This window comes from Melospiza georgiana, chromosome 1 (assembly GCF_028018845.1).
Source record: "Melospiza georgiana isolate bMelGeo1 chromosome 1, bMelGeo1.pri, whole genome shotgun sequence".
NCBI lineage: Eukaryota > Metazoa > Chordata > Aves > Passeriformes > Passerellidae > Melospiza > Melospiza georgiana.
Window position 1 is genome coordinate 113,844,592 of NC_080430.1, and position 15,433 is coordinate 113,860,024.

The 15,433-nt window shown below is 41.7% G+C and overlaps 1 protein-coding gene across 2 annotated transcripts in view; it reads left to right on the top strand.

Annotated features, from left to right (window-relative positions):
• Positions 1–2,304: 2,304 nt before the first annotated feature.
• SNTG1 (syntrophin gamma 1) overlaps positions 2,305–15,433 on the top strand; it is a 319,348-nt gene continuing 306,219 nt past the window's right edge. The window contains exon 1 of one of the 2 annotated variants that reach the window (XM_058044990.1): positions 2,305–2,512. The gene's annotated coding sequence lies outside the window, so the exon portion shown is untranslated. The remainder of the gene's footprint in view (positions 2,513–15,433) is intronic. The other variant, XM_058044982.1, reaches the window with a different exon arrangement.

Genomic DNA, 15,433 nt, shown 5'->3' on the forward strand with positions numbered 1-15,433 from the left:
ATTATTTGTTTCCACTTTGTTTAAAAATGTCCCTCTTGGGTGTTGACTTTGTCAGCAGGGCATGAGAAAAGAGGGTTACAGTTGCACTTCACTTCTTTGATTAGTTTTTGGTTTATTACACTTCACCTATTTCAATTCTCAGACATGTATTTCAATCATCCCAGCCCTCATATATGTATCATTTTAATAATTTATTGTTTCAGTCTTGTCAGGAGAACTATCAGTTGAAACGATTCAATCTTTCAATAGAACCACAACAGGACAAATAGGGTGGTTAGTTTCTAGCTATCAAGAACTGTTGACAGCAATTCAATACTAAGAAAAAAGGAAAGATAAAGATCTGTACTTCAAGATGAGAACTGAAGTACAGATCTGTTCAATTAGGAATGAAACTTACCACTGCATTTTCTAATGCATTTATCAACCCAACAGCTTCATTCTTCAGAGCAACTCTCTTAGCTTTGCATTTAACTTGCATGAAGCTGTTTGTTTAAATCCTTTCCTCCCTCAATAGCTCACTGTACACTATTGAAGGTAATATTTTTGTAAAAAGAGTGCATAAGGAACAGAAACATTTTTGTTTGTGCCAGCTTGGTTGAAGAAAAGCCCTTAACTGTAAGATGCCCGTGAAAACCATTTTTCATAACAAGAAGCCTAAAGAAGTTGAAGGGAAAAGGGCTGTCGGAGGAGCTACAGAAAAGCGAAGCTCAATCTCCTTTTTAGCGAACTTTTAATAGTGACCACCCTCCCTGACATCCTCAGCCTAAGTGCATAGCAACATTCCCAAGAGCAGGAGGGGGTCCCAGAGCATGCAGATGAGACCGCTGCTGCTGCACACTCTCAGTTCAGCAGAAGCCCCGGCACCGCCGGGCTCTCCCCGCACCGAGGAGGCGCATCGGCATTCCCTGCCCGCAGCTCCGCAGCGCCGGCGGGCGGCGAGCCCGCTGCTGAGGCGGCTCCGGTGGCGGCTCCCCTCGGGTCTCTCTCCTGCTGCTTTTTCCTGCTGCGTTAATTCTCCTCCTGCCTTCTGGCGAACCCGTCGGCAGAGAGATGCGGCTTCCCCGCGGCGGCCGCCTGTGCGTACGGGGGTGTGTTCATACGAGTACATAAATATCTATGCATTATACATCTGGGTGTGCCTGTGTGAGCGACTGATAGCTGCGATAGAGCGTGTCATTGCAGCGCTGTCCGACGGGGAGGGCCGTGCCTGCGGGGGATCTCCGGCAGGGCGCTGCTGGAAGCACGAACGCGCGGAACAGGAGGGCGAGGAGCACGCAGGGCTTTCGAGAGGCGCTGGGCAGCTTGTACCTCACTCCTTGTGCTCCCTTTGCGCCCCTCCTTGTCCGAGGCAGCCCGGCGGAGCGGCGCTGGCTGTGCGCCGGTGGCGGTGGTCGCCGCAGAGCCGTGCTCTGGGTTAGAGGCTGGGAGCCGGGGCGGGAAGAAGGCAGCGCTTCTGCCGCGCCAAGCCAGCCAGGCAAAGTGATAGAACCGGCGCCAAATTTCTTCCCTACATTGGGGGGTCGATGTACGTTCCCTCTGGCGAGCGGCCAGCCGAAACCCAGTCACACAGCTGGCAGAAAGGGCAGCCCGGGCAGCCGAGCAAAAGCGGAGGCAGAGTGAGGCAGGAGGGGGGCGGACAACTTTCCTGCCGGGCACCGGGTGAGCGGGCAGCCGCAGCTCCCTAGGACCGAGGAGAGCTCCGCAGGCTCCGGGCGAGCGGGCTCTCCGCTGCGCGGGGAAACACCGCCTCCCCCGGGCCGCTCGGCAGCTCCGGCACCGCGCCCGGGACCGCGCTGTCCCTGCGCGCCGGAGGTCGCGCTCACCCGGTGGTCCCAGCTCACCCTCCCGCTGCCCGCGGGAAGCGGCTCCCGGCTCGCCGCCCGCTCGCCCCTCTCCGGCACGGGGGCCGGCCCGGGGGAGGGCTGCGCGTCACCGGATCTGGTGGCGCCGGCAGCGGGGCGGCGTTACGGAGCGCCCCGGGAGCGGCGGGGGGGCGGGCGGGGGTCCCGGGCGGGGCCGGCATCGCCGCGCCTGGCTGCGGCCGCGGTGGCGGCGCCGCGCCGCCTCGCCTCCCCTCGCCTCCCCTCGCCTCCCCTGGCCTCGCCGCGCCTCGCCGCGCCTGGCCGCTCGCCGCCGCGGAGGGGCGGCGCTGCTCCCCGCACGCCCCCGCCCGGCGCCCCCGCTCCGTCTCCGGGAAGGGCGCGGGGAGCCCCACGCTCCCCCTGAGCGCGGCGGCGGAGTTCGAGCCGGCGGCGGCGGCCGGGGTGCGATGCCGTGTTAGCCGGCGGCCCGCCCCGAGGAAGGAGCGAGAGTTGCCGAGGCTGTGGCTGACACCATGGGCACCGGGCGGGGGGGCGAGGCGGCCGGGCTCCCTGCGCTCCTCGGCTGAGCCCGGGGATGTGCCGGCGCCCGGAGGAATTATTTTGGAACTAGCACGGAGCGGTGGGAGGAGGACGAGCGACACAGCGTTTCGCAGCTGCGAGGAGGTCGTCCGGCGGTGCTGTATAGGCAAGTAAGCTCTTGCTTCCTTTTCGCTGCGTTCCCTTCGTTCTCGAGTGACTTTTATTTTTGCAGCTGCTGGTCGCTTGCTGCCGGTTCGGAGGCAGGATGGTCGGCGGCGCCAGCAGCAGTTCTCGGGGGTTGAGGTGCGGGGGATTGGTGGCCAGGATTGCAGGGGAGCCCCGCTCCAACTCTGCCGGAGTCCGCCGCGGGCGCACCGCTGGTGCGGTGCTCCGGTGCATAGCCGGGAAGGCAGCTCCGTGTCCCAATGCTTCCCACTTCTGCAACTGTAAGAGATGATGCCTTTTTTTCAGGCTTTTCATAATGTAAAATGCCTTCTCCTCTTTGCTGAGCTGTAACTAAATTGTAGGAGTCCCTTAATTGCTTTCCAGCAGTGCTTCTTGTAGGAGAGAGGCAAGAAGCATGTTAGCCTTTCATACGCACTTATGGATTCAGATAGTGAACCCGGAGTTTTGATTTTTATGCCCTTAACTTTCTTAAACCCTGCCTGGTGTTCTTCCTTGAGATGCTCTTGCTGTGAGGTTATGGTTCGTCCAGCCTTGTTTGTTTGCTTTTAGCCTGTGGATATTTATTGCTACACTTGACATGGCAATGAAGGGAAAAGTTGACTGTAATTTATTTCAGTGTATGGAGGACAGGTTGCAGGCAGGGGACTAATTCTTCTCTCGGAGGAACTCCACTTCAAAGGAAGAGGCCCATGGGGCTGTAATCTGTAGCTGAAAACTGGGAGAGCTCAGAGCAGACTGGTCACGCTGCAAAGAACGAGTTCTGTTCACCTTTAAGCGGTGATAGCGTTTAAGCTAAGCTGCCTGCCTGCCTTCCCGTACCTGTGAAAAGACCTGACTCTGAAATGCAGGGAATAGAGATGAGAATGCTGGGCAGGTCTGGGAGAAGGCAGAACTTTAGACAATGTGTAATTAAGTTTGCTGTTACTGATTTCCTCAGTATCTTCTCTATGAGCCTGAAAACTGCAATCTGTTACAGTGACCTTGATGCATGTTGTATTCTAACATGAAAGTGGCACAGAATAAAAGTATTTACCCATATTTACAGCTAAGCTCTGATGTTTCACTAGGAGCTCATTCAGTTTCAGGGAATGTGGCAGTTTCAGCAGGGGCACTGGGCATGGTATGTGTGTAGGAAATAACTTGGGAAAATAACTTGCTAATAGTGATGAAAGTAAAAGTTGAGGTGTTGGAAACGTATGTTTCTGCAGAAATGCCACTGTGTGTGAAATGTCTGTTGAGTTTTGGATATTTCGTTCTCTAATCAGTGAGATCTGTACTGAAAGGAGTGTGTGGGTGTGTGTGGAAATCTCAAGGCTTCCCAGGTTAATGCACTTTCAGTTGTCAGCAGCAAGAGATCTTTTTGTGCACTGAAATACACATTTTTACGTAGATGCAAGATTGACACGATAAGATTAAAACGTGTTGGGATGTCAGTACGGTGAACATGCAGCTAACTCAAGTTTAAAGATGAAAGATAAACTAATCCTTCCCCTTAATGGTGGAAGGTGATCTGCCTGGAGGGAGTGTCATTTGTTTCAGTGCAGTTTATGGAGAATGTTCATATTTCTGTCTCTCTGATGAAGCTGTGAAACGCAATTAGAATAACTGTTGCTAGACAGTGGGATGCAAACCTATCCATTACTTAAAACACTCAGCTTATTCTGCCTCATATAAAAAAAAGTATAGTTTCTGGCAAAGTCTGCCTGTGGTTCTGTTGTAGTAATTCCTTCCTCTGTTGCAGAGTGGCAGGCTTTCACTAGGCATGTGCAAGGGAGAACATGAAACACTGAAGCGTGCACTAGTCTGGAAATCATTTGGGCTATGTATTACATTCGAGGTTTCCACAGTTCGCATAAGTAAGTGCTCATGCCTGATTATATGAATAAATGGGGTTTAAAAATTGTATTAGCTTTGTCACTTGTGATGCATGTTGCAGACTTCTTCCTTTTTAGTCTCTCAAACTAATCTAATGCTATACTCACTCTTTGCCTGGAGAAGAAGAAAACATAATTTAATGATTTATCATTTGGCTTTTGCCGTGTCTTGTCCCATAGCTATGAGATAATCTAATGAAGGCCCCCATCACTGAATTAAAGGACATGGTGCTCTAGACTTTCACTTACAGTCAGATTTCCCCTCTTTTACATGGCTAAAGAACAGAGTTTTAACAAGGTCTGAGAAAAAAAGTAAATGTTGCTTTTTCTGTTAGAAACTCGAAAAGAAAAGGGAAGGTAAGACTTGAAGTTTTTAAAGACATGATAAAAACATCTACTTTTAAGATATTAATCAACCTCCTTTCTTTCACACATTTCTTTATCTTTTATTTGTTACTTGTCAGAAAGCCTTCCTGCATAGTAATACTTTATTTTACAATGTGTGTAGTTCTCAATTTTAAAAATTCAGGAGTGGCTATCACACACTTCATTGTAAGGCTGTTCTAGAATCCTGTTTAATGATCTGTATTCCACTTGGCTTGTATCTTTTGAATCAGATGTTTCCGAAATACGTTATATTCAACTTTATAGTATGCATTTTTGTTTTAATTCTATGTAAATCTCTTTACTAGAGAAGAATGTTGACCTTGATTCAGAAATTTCAGGGCAAGCTCAGAAGTTGCTTTTCTTTCTTAATTTTTTTCATGTTTTCTCAGTCATGCTTTTTGGGCATAGCTTTTGTGAACTGACAGAAAGACCTGTAAGCAAAATTAAAACCACCACCAATTAAATGTGATTTTTCTAGTGAGCCCAGCCTAGTTGTGTGTGTAATTTCTATTTATTCATCTTAGATTGAATATTAAGACAAACAAACAAGAGCTGTAGTCTGCTCTCAGTTCTTCCCTCAGAAGTGCTCAAGTACCATTTCTTCATTTTTGTAACTTAGCACTGGTCCTTGTGCCTGAGCTGTCATCATTTCTTTCTGATAGTCATCACCAGGTCTGCTTGTATTCACTGTTAAAAAGCTAAAGTGTTGTGAATGATAAGAAACATCAACAGGATTTAATTTGTCATGTTTCTTAGCCCTTCCCATGGGTGTGCTTTCAGTTCAGGTTTCCAGAGAGAGGCCTGAATGTGGTTGGGTTGAATCCCAACATGAGTCTGCTACATCACCGTGTACCTCTGGCAGCATGCTGTGACACTGGCTCAGCACTGTTACACTGACAGACTTCTGTATTTGCTCAGTTTTGTCTGCCATAACTGGAAGCCTCAGAAAGCCTTTCTGTTGTTGTGGCCAACCTAGATTTTCTGCATTCCTGTTGCATATCAGAGGAAAGAGAGAAAGCATACATTAAAAAACCAAAAATGCAGAACTCAAAACAGGTCAAGTCTCAAAGATATAGCTGTAATCAACACCAGGGAATGCAGTGGAGACACATCCAGGGAAATTCACACACGTATTTAATTATCCAAGGAGGAAATTATTATTCATCTTGAGAGATTGATTTAGTAGGTGATGTGCCTACCCCTTATGAAGAAGGGGAGCTATGTGATAGAGAAACAAAGCTTTTTTCAGTTGGGGCTGTCACTGTTGTTTGGGACTCTGAGCTTCTCTTCAGTAATTAGCTTGGATTGGCCAAAAGAGGTGGAACACTCTGTTGTGTGATGGAGCTGATGCTGCAGCAGCCAAGAGCTAGGTTGTTTCCTGGGGATTTGCTCTCTTCAATTTATTAAAGTAATGAGTAGAGGAAAACTAATCAAGAAGAGTGTTCGGAATGAGATTAATTTTATGGTTCATTCTCTGGTTTATTTTGGGTAGTACTGGGCAAAACCATAAAAGTTCTTCACTGTGATACTTATGTGAGAGTAGCAATAGTTTTGACTGACATATATAAATATATGTAATATATATAGCCACTGAAATTCCAGTGTAAGATGTGGTTCAGTGAAGGCACTGATGCTTTACTACTGGCATGGATACTGAGTCTGTGAAAGAACTCGTGGCTTCAAGGGATGCTGTGGGTGCAATTGATTGATTGCTCAATTCTGCAGGTGTTTATCATCTGGAACAGGGATGAATTTTTAATTTTTTTCTATGAAGCTTGTTGCTTGCTCTTAGATTTGGGTGTTCATTCCTTGGTTGATTGAGATTTTCATTCAAAGGTGTGCTTTTAAAGTGACAAACATCAAGCACTTCTGAAGTGTTCATTGCTTGGAGCTTTTGAGATAACACCAGAGGAGGAACAATTTATTCACCAGCTTATTATGAAGTTTGGCTTTATTTTATTTTTTGTTCATTTCCAATGTGTTTTTTCAAATAGTGAACAGTGTACTTGGTTTCATGTTGAGGATGTTAGAAATGGCATTTAAAGTAAATTTTATATTGCTTTTTGATCAAATTATTCAAGATTTAAGTGTGAATTATAGCTATTTGAGAAAAAAAAAACCTACGTGCATTTTCCCCTCCACTTTTTGTATTAAATTTATTTTAAAAACAGCTAACCATAAAGAAGTGAGAATGGGAATGCTGTTTATGACATTCATATTTCTTCTGTTTCTGTCAAAAACTAAAGGAAATTTCATCATCTTGTACAAATGACAGACTATCATGAGTGATACTAATCATGTTCTCTGATTCTTTCTTGGTGTAAAGACTATTTTGCCGTTTTTTTGAATTTAGTGTAAAAATGCCATTGATTTCAACAGGTATAATACTAAGAACTTGGGAATATTTAAAACTACTTAAAATTTTTGATATTCATACTTAATGTAGCTGTTAATATTTGTCTTAATATAAAGCACTGATTCTTAATTACAGAATTGTTTCTAAAATAATTTACTGGTTTGCATTTTCTAAATATATATTCATTCATAATTATGTGAGATAGCTTTTTCTAGTTTCTCTGTATGCCAAAATCTTTTGATTGACTCTTTTAACAGTTCTGAATAATGAACTGTATGCTTCAGCTTCAACGACACAAATGGGCATTGATTTTCTTTGACTTGCTTTTGACCCCTAAAGAAGTAAAGTCATTAGAATTATGCTTGAAAGAGCTTTGCTCTATCTCCTATAATTTTATAGATATTTTAAACAGGCCTTGGGAACTAATCTATGCTAATCAGATTTTTTTCAAGTGAAAAAGGAGGGGAAAATCATCAGCTCTACAGTTGTCTTGCAGCTCTAGGTTTCTTCACTCACAGCTGTCTGCCTGTATCCATTAGCAGTTGGTATCGCAGCTGTACGTCCCTGAATGCAGCAGAATTCACAAACAGTTCTTCTCACAACTGTCTAATTGGTTATCAAATGGCAAACATTTATGTGAAGAGTTTGGTCAGTGCAATGCAGTTTTTATTCAAGTAACAAAACAGGCAGTGATGCGTGTGTAGAGTTCCTCCCTGAAGATAGGCTTTCAATAAAAGCATCAGATCTGTGTCTCTACAGGTTTTAATGTCTGGAGTGTCTTAGTTCTCATTCTGTGAATTATGTGGTTTACTTCTTTATGGACACAAAATGCAAAGGTAAAATGTCAAAAATAAAAAGGTCAAACATAGTAGTAGTTTTCAAAGTCAGCTGGAGAAATGGATGCAAGAGCAAATTGAGTTTACAATGGTGAGGAGCTGGTGTGGTTGACACATTATGAATGGGGCAAGATAGGGCCCTTCCAGGGGTTCAGCTCCTGGCAGGGCTCCCTGTCCCTAAACTAAGCAACTCCATTAACCTAAATGCAAAATTAGCCACTCTGATGCTTTTTCAGCTGGAGCAGCTTCTCTATTGAATACAGGGACATTCGTGAAGGAGTTTCATTGGAGGAAGCGCACTGCAACTGTGCTTGAGGCGTTTCCAAGCAAAGTGCATCAAAATCATGACAGCATCTGATGATGATCACCTCTCATTTTATTTAAGCTCCCTGAGATAAGAAAGGACCTTCCTGGATAATTTAATGCACAAGGAGACAATTTCTTTCTACACTGTTTCGTTAGTCTACCAGCTAGTTAATTCTTAAGCATTATTAGTAATAGTTCATCATATGCTTCTTTTCACAACTTACTGTCTTATGCAGTAGTGATGTTGTCTGGGCTGGTTCTTTGAGGTGTCTTAATTAAAACTACTTAGATTTCAGGTTATTAATCTGTTTCATTCATCAGGTTTCCTTTTCACTACATTAAATAACTTACCTAACCTCCAAAGGGAGAGCTGATCTTAATGATCAGTGATTATATATTGTATTGTTCTTCATGTTTTCAATGCTATTTATGTTTGCAAAGTTTTCTTAATTTAGAAAAACCCTAAACCTTCTGATTTTTGGTAGGTGGATCAGAGTACTCATTGCATGCTTTGATTAATGGAGAAATCCAGTTGCTAACAGTGATGTGATATTGCTATTTGTCACTATGCTCCTGTACAACGTGCCCTTTCATGCACATCTTACTGCCTTTTTTTAACCTCTTCATGATGTGTCTTCAATACTTCTTTCTGAAATGAAAATCCTAAGGTTAATCTCAAGCATTATTCCCTCAAATGATACATCTTATATCCAGTTGATTGTTTTCTCAGGTCTAAGATTCTGTAGTTTTTGCGCTGTGCTTCTGTGGTTCTATGTACAGCTCTTTATTGAGTTTAATACATAATTCTTTTTAAACCCTGTGTCATGTTTAAACCCATGACGTTTTCTTTTTGAAATGAGACTTTATTTTTTGTTTTACTGTTAACTCTTTACTATTACGTATTAGCCGTATTTGTCTAACTGCAGCAAAGGCATTTTTGGGAAAAAACTCCCCAGCATTTTGGGAAATGAAAACTAAAATATTTGGGCATCATTTCCCTTTTGGAAAATTACAAGAACATTATCCATCATCTTCCTTTTTGTCTAAATAGTATGAAAAGACATAACATTTCCCCTGCTAGGTACTGCATGATAGTACTGACCACTCTGTGTATACACCTGTATGCCTTCTCTACAGGTTTTTGATGGCTGCAGAACTGTGAGCCTGAGATCACAGGTAGCTGGGGTCATAAAGGTCTAGCCAGACTGCATGAAAGAAGGCAGTAAAATATTGTGGGTTTGCTTTTTCTTTCTTTATGCTGTGATAGAAAGAGGATCTGTATGACCCTTGAAAAGAGGAAAAGGTGAATAGTTTCATTTCTAGACAAAGCACAGAGAGAACTGTAAGAAGGACAGAAGCAAGATATTTGATGAAAGAGCTTCTGTAGGTGTTTTTGTGGGGAAAGAGGTGCTTTCCATGACAGCAATTGTTCAGTAATCTTCAGAATTGCATCCTTGAAATAAGAGACCTGCTGCTTGTAAAGAGTTCTGCGAGAAAGTATTCCCTTTCCATGCGAGAAATGTTCGGGTAAGGCTGTGTTTGTGTCATTTTTCTCCAGAAGTTCCATGAATTCCCCATATTTAAAGCAGAACTTATGTACAAGAACTCAGTTGCATCCTTAGATGGACTACTTCCTTCTTCAGGTACATCTGTGGATCTAGTTGAGAAGCTCTGGTTTTTTGGGCTGTCTGAGGTTGGCCTCCAAGTGCACAAGAATCAACAAAGAAATCATTGAGGTTCTTGTGTTGCCTCATGGTAGGAGAGACACAAAAGTGGTGTCATCAGAATTTCTCATTCTTTTTGCCCTGCAACACATAAACATACAGGTACCTCTGTCTTAAGATGAATTCTGTCACAAATTTGGCTTCCTACACCCACCTGTTTTAAAAATAGAATCTACAGTATTCAGAAGTTTATGGAGACTACGTGGAATTACGAACCTCATTGCACAATTCTAATTTCTTTTCTAGGAAAGTTGTCTGGGCACCTTACTTTCCAGCAAGTGGATTTGGAAAAAACATCTGGAAGCACTTCTAGATGCAATTCTAAAAATATAAAAATAAGATTCTGTGCCTTTTAAATACTAATTCTGCTTCAGAGAAAGTAGATGAGAAGGAGGCTGCTTTCATGGATCAAGTGTCAATATTACTTGAGTTACAAAGCAATACACCAGCTTAACTCACATTCTTCCTTTTATGTCAGCAGAATTGTCTTTTCTGGATGGCAAGAAGTATCTTAGATCTTCCTACGTATAATATCTCTCTCTGGAGGCATTTAAAGTGCTGAAAAAATCTCTGCACAAAAGCTTGCAAAAAACGTGAAGTACTTTGAAGTTCTGCAATTATGGCTATATGTCACTTTTTGCAGGTTTATGGCATGTAAGTAGCTGGAGATGCTGCTGTGGGGAAAAACTAGTCCTTCATCTTTAAAAAATACACCTCATAGGAGTAACCTGTATTTATGAGTGTACAAACTGTCCCACTATGTGTTTGAAACCTGTGGTCAAAACTCATCTGTTTTTCAAACCTTTTTGTTAGCTTGAAAAGAACGTTGAATTACATAAATACCATCTTTTATTTGGAAGATTTTCTTACCACCATACATCTGAAATACTTTTCTTGGGTTTAGAAATCATGATAAACAACCTGAAAACATTCCTGTATTACAGTGTAATGCTAGACATAAAAATTATTATCTCTAATACAAGGCAGTTGTTTTAACAGTACTGGGGACCATTTGGGGTGAAGATAAGGGACAGTGTTTGACATTTTAGTTTCAGACTATGCAAATTTACTCAGCTTAGTAAGTGCTTTTGATTAGGAATAACTGTATGTACCAATAGCACATATCTAGGCAGCCTAGTTTAGGGTGACGGTTCCTCTGGAGTCTGCAAATATAATCTTTAGAAGGACATTTAAAACTTTAAAATAATGGGAAGTAAAAATCCATGAAGCAGTAATTTATGAAAATAACTTGGTGTGTTACATGCAGCAGATGTCTAAAGGGTACTGCTGCTCACAGTCTGAAGGCTTCTGGAATTACTGCTGCTCAGAATCTGTAGCTGCTGGAAAGCAGACACTGTATGTTGTTCTCTGTTTAGAGAAATTGTTTTGGGGTTATGCTCATGGCAGTTGTATTGCTGATTTGCATAGCAGCCTGCCTGCAGCTGCCTGGAAGAAGAGTGCAGGTGTTTTGCAAGAGCAGGAGAGGCATGATGTGTGACTGAATCAGCTCCTTCCTCAGCCATGGGGAGGATGTTCTTCCACTGGATGCTCAGTTTTCATCAGTCTGGGAAGCCTTTGATTTACTGAAATACTCCTCGCAGCTTTTGAAGTGTGAAATTACTTGTATGATGGTCCCTTTTGTGTAAAGCCTCGCTGAAGTGCTCCTGTTAAAAGCTTGGACACAATATTTCTGCTGCAGGTTGTGGCTGTTGTATTGGGGCTGGGTGAATAAAGCCACATAAACTCCAAAGTCTTGGAGGCAAAATGCCGAGTTTATTAGAAACCACACATTATTTTTACAGACAGTTTTGATAAAGGTGAAGCTGATTGGTTCTTAATCAACACCCTCACACCATTAGCTAATTAGCAGCAACACCCCTTCTGTAAACGAGAAACATGTTCAAAACACCAGCTGCAGGATTGTTTTAATTCTACTTCTGAGCTTTCTCAAAACTTCCCAGAGGAATGTCTGGGAAAGTTTATCTGACTCTTCTCTGCATCCACAGTTCTCAGCATCCACAACAGGTCAGTGAACATGCTGCAGGTAGTTGCTTGTGGCAAACCCTATATTTGGTGTGGGTGTTCTGCCCCAAAAACCTTGGGCTCTGATTGCCCTCACAGCCATTACTGATGTCTCTTCCCATCTCCCATACTGCATGTTGTAGCCCATCATGTCAGCTGCTCCTGTGTTTGCAATATGCCAGCACCAGGAAGGCTATGCATTAGGTTTTTCTGGCCATCTCCTTCGGTGGTATCTTGCAGGAAAACATGAGATTAATCATGGTTATTTATGATATTGATAAGAGAGAGAGAGACTTACTTTTGGGAAGCCTGTGAGATCTTCAGCATAATAATCCTGTAGTGGTGTGCTACAGTGATATAAAAGTACCTCGTTCAGGGAAGAAGTGGTACCTGGGGAATTTTCTTTGTTGTTTGTATGTACAGCAGTGAGCATCTATGGTACCTCTTTGAGATAAAGGTGGCGTCATGATAGAAGTGACATGATAGAGAAGACTATCAACCCATCTATAAAACTTCAGGAATAACATTTGTTTATTTTTTCCTATTAGTGATACATACATACAGGAAATATATTTCTTTTATATAGCCATAAGGCATGATTTCTGCTTTTCAGCCAGTTTTTTCCCTGAAGGAAAGACAAAATTGGCAATTTGAAAACAGCTTATTCTGATACTTCTGAGAATGGTCTGTAGTTAGAGCTTCACACTTATGATTCTCCCCGCAATATTTGTGTTGTATCCTTTACTGGCTTCCAGCTTGGACAGTGTATGTTTTACACATATTTGTGTGCATACATGTGTTCAGACTGGATAAATGTCTGTAGCAGATAAATATCATATATGTGTCAAATATGATATACTTTGTGCTTTTCAGCCTTGGTAGCCCTGGAATTTGGAAATTTGTAATAAAAGCATTTTTGATCATGAAAGCAGCTGCATTACATGGCTGGATGTTTTTGTGGTTTCTGTTACACCTATGTAGAGAGTGGCCTGTGCTTGTACAGGGATTGACCCTCTTTCAGATAATCTTTCTCAGTCTGCATACCCTTCTCAAATCTATTCAGAAATACAAGTGAGGATCATCTTCCTGGTCTGTTCAATATTCTCTTTACATGCCTCTGCTAGTTCTTCCTTCTTCACATCAAACTGAACCTCTTTTTTTGTTTTCAAAGGTTTTGTTTAGTAAAGCCAAGCATTAGATGCTGTATTTAGCAGCTTACTGAGGTTTTTGTTCTTACCACTGGCCCATCACTGTCTGAATTGCCTGAAATTTCCACAATACATGTTTTTCTGTGCCTTATGAAAGTATAAAAACTCTCTTCTTGAAAATCTGCCTTTATAACATTTGGTTGTCATCTTAACTTCTGCTAGGATGCTTGCAGTGGGTTTCCATCTGGAACTGATTTCAAGCCTAAATGAGAAGTTATTTTTCAGTGGATCATTTTCAGTAGTTTTGTAGGAATAGCTTTATACAATTCAGTGAGATCTTAATGCCTATTTCTTTTAATAATAGAAATTCCTTCTTTCACATTTTTGTCCTGTTAATCCAATAATAGTATCTATTGTTTGTATATTGCTGTGTATTAATATATCCTTGCTCAGGGTGTGAAAATAGTGCTTCTTGTTTCAATAACTATGCTTGACAACTTAATTTAAAACTATTTAATATAAATTTCTTTGGTGAAATAGCAGTTACTTCATGTGAATATTTTTATACATCTGCCTTTGTGCCACACATATCAGACAAGGGGAGATTACTTGGAAATTTATTTTCAGTTTGATAAGACAACCCTGTTTTCTTTATGGAGGAATCTTCAGCATTTGGTGGCAGTTGCAGCAGTGTTAGCTTCCTTGGACTTAGATCTGTTTCCATTTCTTCAGCAATAGAAAATTCAAAGTGTCAAGAGTTTAGTTTAAAAATAAAGGGAAAGGATTTAATAATGAACTGCTTGATCAGGAAAAATTACGCATGTTAGTCTGAATGTACAGTGAATTAAAAAATGCAGTGAATTAGTGAAGAGATGTCTTGCTCTTGAATCCAGGCTGTGAAGATGTGAAGTGTGGAGAGATGCAAAAAGAAGACATGGATTCTGTTCACTGGCTCCTCTCTGAGTCACCATCATGCCCATGAAATGTTGGATTGAGCAATGAGCATTCCAAGGAGTGAGCAGTGCTGGATGACTGCACAGCTGACCTGCCTCCTCCTTGGAAAACAGAGCTTGGTCTTTTGTTATACTCCATACTCTCTTCCTCAGAGGTTGCAGTCCACAAATAATATAGCAACCAACTGTACTGTTGGAAAACAGGAATGGTGAACCTGTTTTAACTAAAGAGAGGTGAGTTGTTGTGGTTTGTGGGCTTGTCAGAAGCTGTGTGAAAAATTGGTTGTTAACTGGTCTGTTAAATTTTTTTTAATTGTCTCATCTATATTGTAGAATTTTACCTCAAGCTTTTTTATTTTTATTTATAATATTTTTATTACTGAAGTTTAAGAAAATTCCAAACCAGTAAGTTTTAATTTAAACCTACTTTTTTCAGTTAGGCAATGCCAAGTGTAGGGAATAGAGCACGGTCTCAACAGTGAAGTGGAACTCTGAATTGGATTTACTCTGTGATCATCACATAGACTTGTGCACATTGCATAAATTTCTTTTGGTTCATTTATCTCACTTAGCTTAAATTCACACTTTGTGCACACATGGTTAGTACTTTGAGACTTCATTAATGAATGGTTACATAAAGGTTTATTTTCAGTAGTTAGAGACAGTGGATGCATATAGTGTGTTAAATATTGATTTACATGTGCTTTTGGTTTCTCAGAATGTTTTTCATGATCTCATAGTAAATTACTGTATACTTGGTCACTACTTTCTTTGATGTATTAGTTTTTGGAAGAACATTACACAAACCTGGAAAATAATTTGATTTGTTGTAGGAACCTTTTAATGGATTTGCCTAAATCTATTTTTGACATCAATTAAATTTATTATGAAGTCATACTTGCTCATTTAGCAGTCTCTGTCTTACCTAATACATTGTAAGGAAGAACACTTGGAAGTCTTACAATTCAAGCAGTGGAATAAACACTTGAATTGATCTCTCTGCAACCATTCTGTCTGTGAATAGATCCACAACTGCTAAATAAATGTTTTATTTTTCTACTACAGCACTGTAAAAGGAAATAGTGATTATTATTTAGAGAGTTGTAAATTCCCAAAATAAATTGCATTTTTGTTTGTATTTAAAAAAAACACAGATGAACAGATGGGAAAGTAGCCCATACTGCTTCTCAGAATCTGACTTTAAAAAAATCTTTTCCTACATCAGTATTTAATTTCAAAACCGCTCTGTGGACAAATGCGCAAATCTGTACATGAACTTGTTATGACATTACAATTTTC